General features: G+C 44.4%; 1 protein-coding gene across 1 annotated transcript in view; it reads left to right on the forward strand.

Annotated features, from left to right (window-relative positions):
* The window catches only part of LOC139753863 (uncharacterized), a 248,620-nt gene that overhangs the window by 18,171 nt on the left and 213,630 nt on the right, over nt 1-16,819 (forward strand). The gene's annotated exons all lie outside the window — the stretch shown is intronic.

Raw genomic sequence — 16,819 nt, forward strand, 5'->3', positions numbered from 1 at the left:
GGCTTTCACGATTTAAAGTTCCCCTGAAAATGATGTAGAGTTGGATCCCTCTGTCTGTCTCCCAGAGAGATGACAGTCCTGCAGGCGTTGTTTATATATATATATATATATATATATATATATATATATATATATATATATATATATATATATAAAATGAGCAGTAAATTGTAAAATAAAGCTCTCAGATCAATCACTGGCTGCCTGGCAACCCCAAATACTCGTCACCTACATAACAAAAACATTCTCCCACTACAACACACCTCCATTTGACAACTATCCACCCACTCCCAGTTAGAAATGGAAAGCTTACCCCATTATCATCACACTTCAACTATCAGTACTCTAAGATCCCCCATCCCAACCCACCTACCCACCCTCAACAGATAATATACTGACCAAAACACGAGCACAACGACATGATCTGACGGTCAGTACACAACTACCCTTCCAACCCAGCTTGAAACATCAACCCACCAGACATACGCCCATTTGAGACTACACTCCCCAGACAAACACGAGTCACACTCTTCCGTCCGCGCCTCGAACATCACCCTTCCCCACAACACCACCAACACCATTTCGGCATATCCCCAAAGACTTCATGCCCGCAGTTCAACCACCACAACGAAGACAACGAGCACTTACACCTACTCAGTTGCCCTGTACTCTCCGAACATAGACGCACACGCACATCACTACACTTTATGACCAGAGGTCTTGACTGGGGAACGTGGCCGGTTTTCTGAGCGCTGCAGGAGCCTTATAAAGATGGAGGGACACCAGGGATAGGAAGTAAATAAATGTGTGTGTGCGTGTGTGTGTGTGGTAGGAAAGTATTGGGGAAGGGGCGGCGGCAGGGGACTGTTGTGCTCACCCCAACAAAAATATTTTACCCAGTTCAAGAGACGCCACCACATTATCCTGTCGTCAGGCCAGCGGGACGGAGAGGTCCGTCTCGTGCGGGTAATGGGAAACTTGTGGATTATCTTGTGGCGAGGGTCCAGACTCTGCTTGTGAACCAGACCCTCACGGGAGGGAAAAGGGTATCTTATTCCTCTACATTTCTCTCCCTTTATTTCTCTCTCTCCGTCTCTCTACGATTATTTCTTGTTCTTATTCTTTTCTCTGTTGCATTATCTTGTAGTATGTTTTCCTGCTGAAAGGAGAAGTCTTGTAATATCTGCCCGGCTCGCCAGAGGGCAGAGTATAGCAAGAGGCGTCACTAAGGCCAGTGACCACAGAAGCACACGAGACACGGACCCAAGAAAGTGGTACATGGCAACTGCCTAATCTCCGTTAGTACCCAGGGCGGCACAGTTACATTTCTCTCCCGTTACAAAACTTTTTAGATTTGTTACGCATAATATTCGTCTTCTATCACGAGGACTATGTGGTACAGGGAACCAAATCTAATGGGCTCGTGGGATTTGGAAAATGTCGTAAGAAAACGGGTGACCGTATGGTGAAGGGGTGGCAATCCATAGTGTGAAAGTGTCGTACGTATCCAGGTCGGTTATCGTAAGCGGGAGGTTATAAAGTCCTATTTCAAAACATTGGTATTAGAGTCATGGTGGGTGTGAGTCAAGATGGTCCTATCTCCCCCTCTGGAGCTAACTTTACCCCAGCCGCTCCCGAGCCAAACACAATAATGCCATAAGTCTGATCCTCTTTACCCGCCTAAAAATAGCCCGTGTCCTGACCCTGTGACCTTCCACCCGCAATACATGTATTTTGCTCCCACTTGGAATTGCAACTCCTCCCCTCCAAAAAAATGTAATCAGTAATTTTTCCGTCATTTCGATATTCATTTTGAAGTATTGTCTCTGAGCCTCCTATTCTGTACCATATTAGGTTTATGATATATAAATCCCAGTTCATTATATCCATTCAGGGAGTGGTTGTGGTGATAGCTGAAGCGTCGACGGATTCCCAGAATATAAATCGCATTTGATGCTTCATCAACCGACGCTGAATGGCGAAATTGACGCCATCTGGCGGCCGTGCCCGACAACATTGTAGTTGCCAGCTCGTCCATTACTGGCGAAGCCCCTACAAATTATGTTGTTTACCCGCTACCAAGGCCACACGTGGGCTGAAGGATTTTCATTTTATGAGCAGTATATATATATATATATATATATATATATATATATATATATATATATATATATATATATATATATATAATTTATATATTTATGAATAAATAACCCGGGACCAGTTTTTGATTGTGTACTTTTTCTTACCCAGGACCTTTCTAAAGGCTCCTGTAGCACACACACACACACACACACACACACACACATATATATATATATATATATATATATATATATATATATATATATATATATATATATATATATATATGACTCATGGGCAGACATTCCTCGCTAGAAGTTAAAATATTTATCAATTCTAAATCCAACAAAAAAGGATATGGGCTGTTTATAGATAATTTGCATTCAGAGCATTTAATATTCAACTGAAGAACAATTCTCCATTTCAGTCTCCTAAAGTCACGTTTTTTAACCCACGAAACGGCGAAAACGGGGTCAGAGGGAGGGTGGGGTGGGTTTAGGGGAAGGGGGAGAGCAGCCGCCCTGTAGAGGGTGATCGGCCATATATCTCCCCCCCTCAGCAAACCACCACAGACGGAGGTTATGAGAGGTCATGTGTCAGCCGACGTTTGTTGACGCGACCAACAACAGGCGTCGGGCGAGGCCATGGTCGTAAAGGCGGTGTAGTAATTACGGTGTTTTGGCGGAGGTGTGGTGTGTGGTGTGTGTCTCGCTGAACCATGCGCGGTCAAACGCGTTTCTCATGACCCCCGGAAGGCTCCGGTCTCGGAGAGATATACTCATGGAGAGCAGGTCTGGCATGAATGATGAATAAAGGGATGAATAAGGAAAGGGTATATATATATATATATATATATATATATATATATATATATATATATATATATATATATCTTTTTCTTTCTTTTAAACTATCCGCCATTTCCCGCATTAGCGAGGTAGCGTTAAGAACAGAGGACTGGGCCTTTGTGGAATATCCTCACCTGACCCCCCTCTGTTCCTTCTTTTGGAAAATTAAAAAAAAGAAAAAAAAAAAAGAGAGGGGAGGATTTCCAGCCTCCTGCTCCCTCCCCTTTTAGTCGCCTTCTACGACACGCAGGGAATACGTGGGAAGTATTCTTCATCCCCTATCCCCAGGGATATATATATATATATATATATATATATATATATATATATATATATATATATATATATATATATATATTATATATATATATATATATATATATATATATATATATATATATATATATATATATATATATATATATATATATATGTATATATATATATATATATATATGCGGGAGGATGGATGTGCTGGAGGTGAGGTGTTTGGGGACGGTGTGTGGTGTGAGGTGGTTTGATCGAGTGAGTGGCGTGGGGGTGAGAGGGATGTGTGGAGATAGGGGGAGCGTGGTTGGGGGAGCAGAGGAGGGTGTTTTGAGGTGGTTTGGGCGCGTGGAGAGAGTGAGTGAGGAGAGGTTGACCAGGAGGATGTGTGTGTCGGAGGTGGAGGGAACGAGGAGAGGAGGGAGGCCGGATTGGGGGTGGGAAGGTGGAGTGAAAGAGATTTAGTGTGATCGGGGCCTGAACATGCGGGAGGGTGGGAGGAGGGCGGGGAGTGGAGTGAATTGGAGCGGTGTGGTGTGCCGGGGTTGACGTGCTGTCGGTGGGTTGAATCGGGGCGTGTGGGGCGTCTGGGGTAAACCATGGAGGGCTGTGTAGGTATGTATGTTTGCGTGTGTGGACGTGTGTGTGTACATGTGTATGGGGGGGGGGGGGGGTTGGGCCGTTTCTTTCGTCTGTTTCCTTGCGCTGCCTCGCAAGCGCGGGAGACAGCGACAAAGTATAATAAATAAAAAAAAATATATCCCTGGGGATAGGGGAGAAAGAATACTTCCCACGTATTCCCTGCGTGTCGTAGAAGGCGACTAAAAGGGGAGGGAGCGGGGGGCTGGAAATCCTCCCCTCTCGTTTTTTTTAATTTTCCAAAAGAAGGAACAGAGAACGAGGCCAGGTGAGGATATTCCAAAAAAGGCCCAGTCCTCTGTTCTTAACGCTACCTTGCTAACACGGGAAATGGCGAATAGTATGACAGACAGTATGACAATTTTTAAACTATTCGCCATTTCCCGCGTTAGCGAGGTAGCGTTAAGAACAGAGGGCTGGGCCATTGAGGGAATATCCTCACCTGGCCCCCTTCTCTGTTCCTTCTTTTGGAAAATTAAAAAAAAATTTTTTTTTTTGAGAGGGGAGGATTTCCAGCCCCCCGCTCCCTCCCCTTTTAGTCGCCTTCTACGACACGCAGGGAATACGTGGCAAGTATTCTTTCTCCCCTATCCCCAGGGATATATATATATACATATATATATATATATATATATATATATATATATATATATATATATATATATATATATATATTGGAAAGGATCACAATTTTGCGCGTGATCAAGATATTCCTATGAGTCCACGGGGAAAATGAAACACGAAAAGTTCCCAAGTGCACTTTCGTGTAATTATCACATCATCAGGGTAAACATGTTTACCAAATGGCGTTCTAGCTTCGTCTCTTCGATGTATATCAACTGACTGTTATATTTCTCTCTTGTGTCTCCCCTGATGATGTGATAATTACACGAAAGTGCACTTGGGAACTTTTCGTGTTTTATTTTCCCCGTGGACTCATAGGAATATATATATATATATATATATATATATATATATATATATATATATATATATATATATATATATATATATATATACACACACACACACAAAAGAGTGAATGACATCGAGAGCATAACGCTTGTTTCTAGATGTATCTTGTATATATGTTGAACCGTCATGCTCTAATTTTTTAGCGTTGCTGACTGTGAACCACGCACGAGCCCGCCCGGGTTCGAATCCTGGGCTGGGTGGTTAGTCGAGCTGCACCCAAACCCAGTTCTCTGGCCACAGCTTAACCCTTCGTTAGGTAAACTTGAACATCCCAGTTTGGTTGGTTGTCTGTCGCCTCGAAGATGTGGGAGAGGTTGAACAAAAAGAGAAGAATGAAAAAAGAAAAGGAAAATTCCTTGTTATTCAAGAGTAGAGAGGTGACATCACGCTCAATCCTCGTATGTCTCGCCTCCGAAGAGAAACTATGGGAAGCAGAGGTCACGCGTGAGCTGCAAGTCCAAGCTTAAGTCAGTGGCTGGGGCGGACAGCACACGGGAATGATGGTCGAAATAACACCTGGAGAACAGAGGGAGGGACGCAACCTCGCTGCCGGGGGAGGGGGGAGATCATGATGATGGTGGTGGTGGGTCAAGAGACGGGACAGTAAAAGAGAGAGAGAGAGAGAGAGAGAGAGAGAGAGAGAGAGAGAGAGAGAGAGAGAGAGAGAGAGAGGAGAGGTATGGATGAATGGCCAACCCAGATATGCGGATGATAACTGTTGTGTACATAACCCATGTGTCGATGTGGACCAGCCTGCTCACAAGGAACTCAGGCACGGTGCCTTTATCATCACGCCTTCAGGTGTTGCCGAAGCGGATGTGTGCGATGTGTTGTTCACCTGGGGTTTCCAGGACAGGGTAGAGGACACTGTGGTTATGCCCAACATGTTGGTGTTGTCGTAAGGATGAACTGTAGCGTTCTGGAACGAGTGATTTTTATATAGAAAAGTGATATAGGAGTATAGAAAGCGATATAGGGATGTAGAAAGCGATATAGGGATACATCAAGCGGTATAGAGATGTAGAATGTGATATAGGGAGATAGAAAGCGATATAGGGATATAGGAAGCGATATAGGGATATAGAAAGCGATGTACGAATATAGAAAGCGATATAGGGATACAGAAAGCGGTATAGAGATGTAGAATGTGATATAGGGATATAGAAAGCGATATAGGGATATAGGAAGCGATATAGGGATATAGAAAGCGATGTACGAATATAGAAAGCGATATAGGGGCACAGAAAGCGGTATAAAGATATAGAGCGCAATACAATATTATGGAGACAGTGGTCATTGTAAACAAGGCATATGTCATTCGTTATAAGCGACATCTTTCCTATATCGAAGACATATGTAGTTTGTTATAACCAACATATAACGTATTCGTTGTCAGAAAAGCGTAGCGTTCGTTATAGCCAAGGTATTTAATGGTCATTATAATCACGGTATGTATAGCAGGGTGTGTAGTGTCCGTTATAAGAGAGGTGTGTACGTAGTGTCCGCTTTATCCAGTGTGTGTAGTGATTCCCCCTCACTCCACATGTACTGCCTCAAGCGTGGCTCATTAACCTTCACTCTCTCTCTCTCTCTCTCTCTCTCTCTCTCTCTCTCTCTCTCTCTCTCTCTCTCTCTCTCTCTCTCTCTCTCTCTCACACACACACACACACACACTTACTTTTTCATCCTTCACTCTCCCACGCTCTTTTTTCCCTCTCTCATAAATTCTATATCCTCTCTCCCGCACTGTCATCCCTCTCTCACACCCCTTCACTCTCACCTCTCCCACACTCCCAGTCTCTTAGAACCACTCTCTCCACTCTCTTACATACTCTCACTTTCCTTTCTCCCATACACATTCGCTCTTACTCTCCCCTTAACCCATACATTCCCTAACTTCCTTCCCTCCTATACTCTCACTCTCCCCTCTTCCACACACCCTCACTTTCCCCCCATCTCCCACAGACTCTCTTCCACCCTCCTCCCCTCTCTCCCACACACTCTAACTCTCCCCCTCTCCCACACACTCTCTTCCACCCTCCTCCCCTCTCTCCCACACACTCTCCTCCACCCTCTCTTCTCTCCTACACACACACACTCTCTCTCTCACTCTCCCCTCATCTCCTCCTCTCCATCACTCCCCTTTCCACTTTCATTGACCCCAGTGTCTCATCCCCATATTCATTTAGAGTTTTGAGCTCCCGTGATTCCATATTCATTGCTCTCTCTCTCTCTCTCTCTCTCTCTCTCTCTCTCTCTCTCTCTCTCTCTCTCTCTCTCTCTCTCTCTCTCTCTCTCTCTCAACACCAGAGTGTGACATACGGCGCACACGGAGACACGGATGGATGAACACCCGTGCGTCCTGTTCCCTCCTATATATGTACAGCAGTGTTCTCTCCCCTCACACGATGTCCGGTGATTTCTCTCACTGCAGTCTGTTGTGTGGGCAATGTATCTGTTGTGTATGTGGTCTGTCTGTTGTATAGGTAATCTGTCTATGATGTATGTAATCTGTCTATATTATAGGTGATTTATTTATTGTATATGCAATCTGTCTCTTGTATAGGTGATCTATTTATTTTGTATGTTAATCTGTATGTAGTGCATTTACTCAGTCTATTGTATAAGTAATCTATCTTTTGTGTATATAACCTGACTACAGTATATTCATTCAATCTATTTTGTTGGTAATCTATCTATTGTATATATACTCCTCATTCCTCTCACACACTATCTATTGTGATTACTCTGTCTATTGTATAGGTAATCCAGCCATTGTGAATGTAATATGTTTGTAGCAGATTATGTAATCTGTTTACACTACATATCGTCTCTCTGTTTTATATGTAATCTGTCTACATGTAATCCCTCTGTTTTATATGTAATCTGTCTATAGTATGTGTAATCTCTCCACTGTATATGTGATCTGTCTATAAAATATGTTATCTGTCTATCGTATATATAGTCTGCCAGTGATACATATAATCTAACAGTTGTATATGTAATCAGTCAATAATATATGTAATCCGTCTATTGTGTATGTAATCTGTGAACATCATGCATAACAGAAGCTTTTATTCACATTAGGACAAAATGTTGAACATATCTTGAAAGGTCGTTTTGCGCTGTCACGAAAATCGAGTAAAACAATGAAACCAAAAAAAGATTAATAGATATGACATCCTTGGAACATGCGCCAACCATGCTTTCGATGTATGCGTCATATGAGTGGAGCGATGTGGTATACTGGGGTCGACGCGCTGCCAGTGGACTTGAACCAGGGCATGTGAAGCGGCTGGGGGGGGGGGGGGGGGGGGGGACCATGGAAAGGTCTAGTTGTGGTTTCGTTGCGTTACACGTGACAGCTAGAGAATGGTCGTGAGCGAGCTTAACCTGTCTTCGTCTTCTCTTGGCGCTACCTCGCTGACGCGGGAAACGGCGATCATGGCTGTGGAGAGAGAGAGAGACAGAGAGAGAGAGAGAGAGAGAGAGAGAGAGAAGATATGATGCATCATACCATGAATTAAACTGATGACTCCTCTGAGAAAAACAAGAAAAAAAGTGGACTAATGAATGTGTTTGCTCCCGTGCAAGCCTCACACGCCCCTGATGAAATGAGGGAGGTGAAGACGTGGGTCGAGGCGTGAACGTCTCGTGAGAAATTTGCATATATATCTGGTCATGAGATCAGCTTCCTGGCCTCCAGGAGGGGAACATCCTCCGTCATCCTTCATCCTGCAGCGGTCTCTAAACATCCTCCAGCGGTGGTCTCCAAACATCCTCCAGCAGTGGTCTCTAAACATCCTCCAGCGGTGGTCTCCAAACATCCTTCTGCAGCGGTCTCTAAACATCCTCCTGCTGCGGTCTGTAAAGATCCTCCTGCAGCGGTCTCTAAACATCCTTCAGCGGTGGTCTCCAAACATCCTTCTGCAGCGGTCTCTAAACATCCTCCTGCAGCGGTCTCTAAACATCCTCCAGTGGCGGTCTCTAAACATCCTCCAGCAGTGGTCTCTAAACATCCTCCAGCGGCGGTCTCTAAACATCCTCCCGCAGCGGTCTCTAAACATCCTCCTGCAGCGGTCTCTAAACATTCTCCAGCGGCGGTCTCTAAACATCCTCCAGCGGCGGTCTCTGAACATCCTCCAGCAGCGGTCTCTAAACATCCTCCAGCGGCGGTCTCTAAACATCCTCCAGCGGTGGTCTCCAAACATCCTTCTGCAGCGGTCTCTAAACATCCTCCAGCGGCGGTCTCTAAACATCCTCCAGCGGCGGTCTCTAAACATCCTCCAGCGGCGGTCTCTGAACAGAACTTACAATAAAGGGTAACAAGAATGACCCCTTTTGCGCGTCATACAGAAAGTAATTTAGTCCCCTCTACATTTTCATGGCTTCCTCAATTACATGGCGCTATGTCATTTTTCGCTGCATTCTATAATTAACATAATTATGCTTGATTGTGATTAACCCTCTGTGTGAGGGCGGGGGGGGGGGGGAGGTTAATTAACCGGTCGATGATAAGCTCGGGTCAGCTGGTTAATACAGGTCGCGTTGTGCGTATACGGAGCAGACGGCTGAACACGACGCCACGACCCGCAACTTCAAAAATCGGGCTCAAGGGTCGTACCGACGTGGTCAAGGGACGTACCGACGTGCTCAAGGGTCGCACCGTCGTGCTCAAGGGTCGCACAGTCGGGCTTAGGGGTCGTACCGTCGTGCTCAAGGGTCGCACTGTCGTGCACAGGGGTCGTACCGTCGTTTTCAAGGGTCGTACCGTCGTGCACAGGGGTCGTACCGTCGTGTTCAAGGGTCGTACCGTCGTGCTCAAGGGTCGTACCGTCGGGCTTAGGGGTCGTACCGTCGTGCTCAAGGGTCGTACCGTCGTGCACAGGGGTCGTACCGTCGTGCTCAAGGGTCGTACCGTCGTGCTCAAGGGTCGTACCGTCGTGCACAGGGGTCGTACCGTCGTGCTCAAGGGTCGCACTATCGGGCTCAAGAGTCGTATAGTCTTTATCAAGGGGTTTGAATGTCCGGTTCATGGTTCACTAGCCTAGAAAAATGACGATGAGGTTTGAACAACAGCTTCGGAGATTAAGCTGCTATACACACACGTGTATATATATATATATATATATATATATATATATATATATATATATATATATATATATATATATATATATGAATTATGCACCTGTGTGTGTATATATATATATATATATATATATATATATATATATATATATATATATATATATATATATATATATATATGTATATTTGCGTGTGTGGACGTGTGTGTATATACATGTGTATGGGGGTGGGTTGGGCCATTTCTTTCGTCTGTTTCCTTGCGCTACCTCGCAAACGCGGGAGACAGCCACAAAGCAAAATAAATAAATAAAATAAAAAATATATATATATATATATATATATATATATATATATATATATATATATATATATATATATATATATCTTTCTTTCAAACTATTCGCCATTTCCCGCATTAACGAGGTAGCGTTAAGAACAGAGGACTGGGCCTTTGAGGGAATATCCTCACCTGGCCCCCTTCTCTGTCCCTTCTTTTGGAAAAAAAAAAAAAAAAAAAAAACGAGAGGGGAGGATTTCCAGCCCCCCGCTCCCTCCCCTTTTAGTCGCCTTCTACGACACGCAAGGAATACGTGGGAAGTATTCTTTCTCCCCTATCCCCAGGGATAATATATATATATATATATATATATATATATATATATATATATATATATATATATATATATACACGTTGAAATGTATAGGTATGTATATATGTGTGTGTGTGTGTGTGTGTGTGTGTGTGTGTGTATGATATATATTATTTTTTATTCATTATACTTTGTCGCTGTCAACCGCGTTACATAAGCATTTAATATTTCCCCAAAGATCTTAAAGAAATGGGGGGAAATAGCGATCAAGTCGATGGTTCGTTTGTCCGTCGTCATGTATTTTGGCATTTTCTCAGTTTCCGTATAATGACAGGGATGAAAGATTATACATACATGAGTCTCAGGAGGTATTCCGGATAGTGATAAAATCGTCTAATGAACGATAATCGTGACTTAATGTTGGTCTGGTGTATCAGGCTGGACGAACGATCAATGATCTAGCCAGAGGGAATGTATTGTGCTCCTCGACCGCCCTCCATTTGGTAAGGCTTATGTGCTGCGTCGATAGTCGACAATGAGGCTTTTACACGGATCAGGGGAAAAAATATTGTGGAAATGGACGCGTCTCTCAAACGTATTTGGTGAGGTTGAATATATATATATATATATATATATATATATATATATATATATATATATATATATATATATATATATATATATATTCCTATGAGTCCACGGGAACTCATAGGAATATCTTGATCAAGCGCGAGCAAAATTGTGATCCTTTCCAATATACATATATATACATATATATATATATATATATATATATATATATATATATATATATATATATATATATATATATATATAACATGGAAAAAATTATGAAAAGCCTTTGAGGAAACATTGCTTGCCTGCGATATCAGAGGATTTCCTGGGAAACTCATTGTTAGAGCACATACACACACACACACACACACACACACACACAGAGAGAGAGAGAGAGAGAGAGAGAGAGAGAGAGAGAGAGAGAGAGAGAAGAGAGAGAGAAAGAGAGAGAGAGAGAGGTAACATTACCCGACGTTGAATCATCATATCAGCAGCCAGGAGTACAACAGAGCCAGTGGCGACCCCCCGCCATCTCTTGATTGCTCTATAAAAACAAAGTACGATCGAATTCTCTTCACTAGCCGACAACATTAAGAGAATTGCAGCCGCCTGTTGCGCAGTACCTTTACGCCCGCCCGCTGAAGCAGTCCCGGGAGAATCCCTTGTATCATCTGTCACTCACGTGATTTCCCTTATCGTACGTCTGGCAGAATACAAGACCATAGCGATATATTACTGATCTGAGTGACGTCATAGCGCGAGTGTGCTAGAAGTGACTGGTATGGCAAAGAAAACGAGAATTTTACCAGAATATGTTTATTAGCCTGGGGCTGTTGTAGGTACACTTGACAGCCGTTGAGGAATGCTATGTTCGCGTCGTATGTTGAGGAATATATATTTTTTTTCTTGTCTTTGAGGCGTTGGAGACGTAGACGATTGATGTGTGGAGTGTCGAAGATACGGCAGAGGCTCGGATGTCGGTGATGAAGGGAGGGAAACGGAGCTGGAAAGTCCCACTGGGAGAGATAAACGACAAACTGGATAGACCTGGAATTAATCTCCTGCATATACCAGGTGTCATGTGACCCAGCCGCTGATGCGTACGAGGGCGACTTGACGCCGCACTGCTAGACGTTCATGTGCTTATATCGTGGCTGTGGGTAGCCTATCCTGGGCAAGGTATATATATATATATATATATATATATATATATATATATATATATATATATATATATATATATATATATTATATGGGAGGGTATTGATTGAGAGGGTGAAGGCATGTACAGAGCATCAGATTGGGGAAGAGCAGTGTGGTTTCAGAAGTGGTAGAGGATGTGTGGATCAGGTTTTTGCTTTGAAGAATGTATGTGAGAAATACTTAGAAAAGCAAATGGATTTGTATGTAGCATTTATGAATCTGGAGAAGGCATATGATAGAGTTGATAGAGATGCTCTGTGGAAGGTATTAAGAATATATGGTGTGGGAGGCAAGTTGTTAGAAGCAGTGAAAAGTTTTTATCGACGATGTAAGGCATGTGTACGTGTAGGAAGAGAGGAAAGTGATTGGTTCTCAGTGAATGTAGGTTTGCGGCAGGGATGTGTGATGTCTCCATGGTTGTTTAATTTGTTTATGGATGGGGTTGTTAGGGAGGTGAATGCAAGAGTTTTGGAAAGAGGGGCAAGTATGAAGTCTGTTGTGGATGAGAGAGCTTGGGAAGTGAGTCAGTTGTTGTTCGCTGATGATACAGCGCTGGTGGCTGATTCATGTGAGAAACTGCAGAAGCTGGTGACTGAGTTTGGTAAAGTGTGTGAAAGAAGAAAGTTAAGAGTAAATGTGAATAAGAGCAAGGTTATTAGGTACAGTAGGGTTGAGGGTCAAGTCAATTGGGAGGTAAGTTTGAATGGAGAAAAACTGGAGGAAGTGAAGTGTTTTAGATATCTGGGAGTGGATTTGGCAGCGGATGGAACCATGGAAGCGGAAGTGAATCATAGGGTGGGGGAGGGGGCGAAAGTTCTGGGAGTGTTGGAGAATGTTTGGAAGTCGAGAACATTGTCTCGCAGGGCAAAAATGGGTATGTTTGAAGGAATAGTGGTTCCAACAATATTTTATGGTTGCGAGGCGTGGGCTATAGATAGAGTTGTGCGGAGGAGGGTGGATGTGCTGGAAATGTGATGTTTGTGGACAATATGTGGTGTGAGGTGGTTTGATCGAGTAAGTAATGATAGGGTAAGAGAGATGTGTGGTAGTAAAAAGAGTGTGGTTGAGAGAGCAGAGGAGGGTGTTTTGAAATGGGTTGGTCACGTGGAGAGAATGAGTGAGGAAAGATTGACCAAAAGGATATATGTGTCAGAGGTGGAGGGAACGAGGAGAAGTGGGAGACCAAATTGGAGGTGGATAGATGGAGTGAAAAAGATTTTGAGTGATCGGGGCCTGAACATGAGGAGGGTGAAAGGCGTGCAAGGAATAGAGTGAATTGGATCGATGTGGTATACCGGGGTCGACATGTTGTCAATGGATTGAACCAGGGCGTATGAAGCGTCTGGGGTAAACCATGGAAAGTTTTGTGGGGCCTGGATGTGGAAAGGGATCTGTGGTTTCCGTGCATTATACATGACAGGTAGAGACTGAATGTGAACGAATGTGGCCTTTGTTGTCTTTTCCTAGCGCTACCTCGCGAACATGCGGGGGAGGGGGTTGTTATTTCATGTGTGGCGGGGTGGCGATGGGAATGAATAAATGGCAAACAGTATGAATTATGTATATGTGTATATATGTATATGTCTGTGTGTGTATATATATGTATACGTTGAGATGTATAGGTATGTGTATTTGCGTGTGTGGACGTGTATGTATATACATGTGTATGTGGGTAGGTTGGGTCATTCCTTCGTCTGTTTCCTTGCGCTACCTCGCTAACGCGGGAGACAGCGACAAAGCAAAATAGATAAATAAATAGATATATTATAATCATTATTATCATATTATACTTTGTCACTATCTTCCGTGTTAGTGAGGTAGCGGAATCAAACAGACGAAGACGCGAGGTAGCGCTAGGAAAAGACGATAAAAGCCACACTTGTTCACTCTCAGTCTCTAGCTGTCATGTGTAATGCACCGAGACCACAGCTCCCTATCCATATCCAGGCCCCACAAAACTTTCCACGGTTTACCTGGTTCAATCCATTGACAGCACGTCGATCCCGGTAAACCACATCGTTCCAATTCTCTCTATTCCTTGCACGCCTTTCACCCTCCTGTATGTTCAGGCCCCGATCACTCAAAATCTTTATCACTCCGTCCTTCCACCTCCAAAGCCGCAAACCGACATTCATTGGGAACCGATCACTTTCCTCTCTTCCTACTCGTACACACACACACACACACACACACACACACACACACAACACACACACACACACACACACACACACACATATATGACACGCAGGGAATACGTGGGAAGTATTCTTTATCCCCTATCCCAAGGGATAATATATATATATATATATATATATATATATATATATATATATATATATATATATATATATATATATATATATATATATTATCCCTGGGGATAGGGGATAAAGAATATTTCGCACGTATTCCCTGTGTGTCGTAGAAGGCGACTAAAAGGGGAAGGAGCGGGGCACTGGAAATCCTCCCCTCCCGTTTTACTTTTTCCACGCGAAGGAACAGAGAAGGGGGCCAAGTGAGGATATTCCCTCTAAGGTTCAGTCCTTTGTTCTTAACGCTACCTCGCTATCGTGCGAAATGGCGAATATGTATGAAATATATATATGTATCTACATAAAATCACAGAGTACCCTCCAGCATCCAGAATTTGAACTCAGGTTATTGTTGTTTGTTGGTTTTTTTGCATGGTATACACGTATGTGTGTGTGTGTGTGTGTGTGTGTGTGTGTGTGTGTGTGTGTGTGTGTGTATGTGTATGTGTGTGTGTGTGTATGTGTATGTGTGTGTGTGTGTGTGTGTGTGTGTGTGTGATTATCTATTTGTACTTATGGGGAGAGAGTTCTACTTTCGTGGGGCTTGTGTGTTTATTTGTGTATGTATAAACATTCTAAGTACACGTATGTATATTTTTGCACATACTTCTTTCACATACATGTGACAACTGTCTGACATGTCTGTGACGGGTTGGATCAGAGTCAGGTCAGCCACTCGTCTCACTTGACCTTGGCTCACCCGGTAGCCAGCTCTTTAGTCAATCCTAGTTTACCTCAGCTATGATGGAGATGTATAGCAGATATATAGCTGGTTTCAACTACCTCAGCTCATTCTAACCTCAGCATCATCTCAGCTCTCGCCTAAGTTCAAACAACGGCCAAGTTCTACACAGAGCACAATGTGATCTCAGTCACCCCTACATGATCTGAGTGCCTGCTGGGAACACCCGTGAGGTACTGCACATGTGAGCTGAGGACTAATCTCTCGGGCGGAGCAGAGGGGGCGTCCCCGAGTGCAATATTGATCAGTTGAGGCTACAGACACGCCGGCCGTTATGGCGTGCAACCTGCCTAGGCCTGTAGGGGGTGGTGTGTGTAGGGGGTGGTGTGTGTAGGGGGTGGTGTGTGTAGGGGGTGGTGTGTGTAGGGGTGGTGTGTGTAGGGTTGGTGTGTGTAGGGGGTGGTGTGTGTAGGGGGTGGTGTGTGTAGGGGGTAGTGTGTGTAGGGGATGGTGTGTAGGGGGTGGTGTGTGTAGGGATGATGTGTGTAGGGGGTGGTGTGTGTAGGGGGTGGTGTGTGTAGGGGTGGTGTGTGTAGGGGGTGGTGTGTGTAGGGGTGGTGTGTGTAGGGGGTGGTGTGTTTAGGGGTGGTGTGTGTAGGGGGTGGTATGTGTAAAGGGTGGTGTGTGTAGAGGGTGGTGTGTGTAGGGGTGGTGTGTGTAGGGGGTGGTGTGTGTAGGGGTGGTGTGTGTAGGGGGTGGTGTGTGTAGGGGGTGGTGTGTGTAGGGGGTGGTGTGTGTGTGTAGGGGGTGGTGTGTGTAGGGGGTGGTGTGTATGGAGTGGCGTTTCGAGAGTTGTGTGTAGGGGGTAAAGGTATGTAAGGGAATGTCTCCAGGGAATGATGTGTCCTGGAGTGTGTGTATGGGATGGTGTGTAAGGGTGTTGTGTGCGAGACTGAGTGTAAGGTCGGTGTTTAGGGGGAGTGCATAGGGTGTTGGGAGGGGAGGGTGTGTAAGCTAGAGTGAGGGAGGATAAGGATGAGGGCAGTTAGGGGAGCGTGTACCTAACCAAGGCGGATGTACGTGGTGGTAAGGTGGGAGCCTGCTGTTAACTGGAGGGGAAAGTTAGGGAAGTTATGGCCCCGAGCAACGTTGCTGTTAAGGAGAGTAACTTACAGGAGAGAGAGAGAGAGAGAGAGAGAGAGAGAGAGAGAGAGAGAGAGAGAGAGAGAGAGAGAGAGAGAGAGAGAGAGATGATGGATGAGGCAGGAATCAGGCTGACCGTGACGTGTGTGTGAGTGAAGAGGTGCAGGTGTAGGGCAGGGAGAGGTATAGTTGTAGGGACAGGAGGAGGTGTAGGTGTAGGGCAGGAGGAGGTGCAGGTGTAGGGCAGGAGGAGGTGCAGGTGTAGGACAGGAGGAGGTGCAGGTGTAGGGCAGGAGAAGGTTTAGGTGTAGGACAGGAGGGGGTATTGGTGTAGGACAGGAGGAGGTGCAGGTGTAGGGCAGAAGGTATAGGTGTAGAACAGGATGAGGTGCAGGTGTAGTGCAG

This window comes from Panulirus ornatus, chromosome 15 (assembly GCF_036320965.1).
Source record: "Panulirus ornatus isolate Po-2019 chromosome 15, ASM3632096v1, whole genome shotgun sequence".
Lineage (NCBI taxonomy): Eukaryota > Metazoa > Arthropoda > Malacostraca > Decapoda > Palinuridae > Panulirus > Panulirus ornatus.